Genomic DNA, 1880 nt, shown 5'->3' on the forward strand with positions numbered 1-1880 from the left:
TTGAGTAACGGTATCCACTTCATACTTTCCTCCTCTAGTAGCCTTGCGAGGCCTACTATATTGTGAATTATGGACCGCCATTTCCTCAATCTTGTTCCATGTTTGATTGTCATCAACTTCGGTGAACATTCCATTTGATCCCATATTGAGAATGTTCCTAGAATCTTCATATAGACCATTCCAAAATTGTTGCACTAAAAACCATTCGCTAAGTCCATGGTGAGGACATGAGCGACAAATACCTTTGAACCGCTCCCAAGCTTCATACAAAGATTCTTCATCCCTTTGCTTAAAACCCGTAATTTGAGCTCTTAGCATATTGGTCTTTTCCGGTGGGTAGAATTTTTTGTAGAAAGCTAGAGCTAGTTTCTTCCAAGAATCTATTCCAAGGGTGGCCTTATCAAGGCCCTTCAACCATTGCTTTGCGGTGCCGATTAACGAAAAAGGAAATAAGACCCATCTTATTTGGTCTTGAGTCACGCCCGTTTGAGAGATAGCTTCACAATAATCACAAAATGTTTCCATATGAGAATGAGGGTCCTCACTAGGCATCCCCCCGAATTGGCTCCTCTCAACTAGTTGGATGAAGGCGGACTTGGCAATAAAGTTTCCGGTAAGATGTTGTGGGGTAGGAGTACCATTTGGTAGATCCTCCTCGGTGGGTATAGAGTGTGACGAGAATTTAGGCATTGTAGGTGGATTTTGTGTGGTATTGTTTAATGGGTTTTCTTCTCCTTCTATTGTGAAAGGATTGACAAACTCACTAGTGGGTTGAACAACTTCACCAACACCTCCCAAATTCCTCCTAACAAGTCTCCTATTATTCGTCAAGGTTCTTTCAATTTCACGGTCAAAAGGTAACAAATCTCTTTGTAACCTTCTAGACATGCAAAATATCAAACAACTCAAAAACAATTAGAACAATCCTTGAGGAGTTTTACTTCCCCAAGGTGAAAAAGACACAACTAAAAACAATAAAAGAAATCTTAAATCAATTAAACACCGTCCCCAAGAACGGCGCCATTTTTGATCGGAGCCATTTGGTGTTCACAATTAAGCATATGTGGTCGTTGGTCAATGGTCGATACAAAACACAATTTATACTTCACAAACAACTCTACAATTAGTAAAGAGGCAAGTAAAGGTCGGATCCCAAGGGACGGGTATTGAAATGAAGATTCTATTGTAACTAGTGGTGTCTAGGGGTGTCACAAATTTGGTTGATGTAGAAGGTTACTAAACTAAAATAGCAATGAAAATAAACTAACAAGGTAAATGAAATAAGGGTGTAAACAATTGATTAAAAGCACTAGGGTGTCATGGGTTCATAGGGGAATCATGGGATATGATCATACAAACATGTTCTCAAATTATAAGCAAGCAATTATTGTTGTGATGGATTGAGTTGGGTTATATCTTACAATCCTAGGAAAGTTTGGGTCCCGGAGCCGAATCTCTTGGATTGTACAACACCTACAAGTCGACTTAATCTTCCCTACTTAACACATGCATGGTCTAACAAGACTCGAGTTGGGTTATGTCTTACAAGTCAAGTTGAAAGGATGGAAGATGATAATAAATGCAAGGATTCATAGGCTTAGCATTTCATCAAATATAACATGTGCATGTATTAAGATCAAAACAAGCAAGCAAATAAGATATGAAAGCATATTAATTTAAGCATGAATCATTCCCATGTTGGTTTCCCCTAATCACCCATTAAACCCTAGCTAAGAGACTACTCACTCATCATCATATTGAACATGCTAGAAAGGTTGTCAATCATACCAACATAATGAAACATGATGAATAAATGAAAGTAATTAGCAATAATTAAAAAAGGGATTAAGAGATTATACCTACTAATGATTCCAATAATA

General features: G+C 38.0%; 1 non-coding gene across 1 annotated transcript; it reads left to right on the plus strand.

Annotated features, from left to right (window-relative positions):
• The first annotated feature begins 211 nt into the window (after window positions 1–211).
• On the plus strand, window positions 212–318 carry LOC141640303 (small nucleolar RNA R71). The gene has a single exon (XR_012542935.1). It is a non-coding gene; the product is annotated as a small nucleolar RNA R71 (small nucleolar RNA).
• Window positions 319–1880: the final 1562 nt, after the last annotated feature.

The sequence above is a fragment of the Silene latifolia genome, unplaced genomic scaffold (genome assembly GCF_048544455.1).
Source record: "Silene latifolia isolate original U9 population unplaced genomic scaffold, ASM4854445v1 scaffold_75, whole genome shotgun sequence".
NCBI classification, from domain to species: Eukaryota; Viridiplantae; Streptophyta; class Magnoliopsida; order Caryophyllales; family Caryophyllaceae; genus Silene; species Silene latifolia.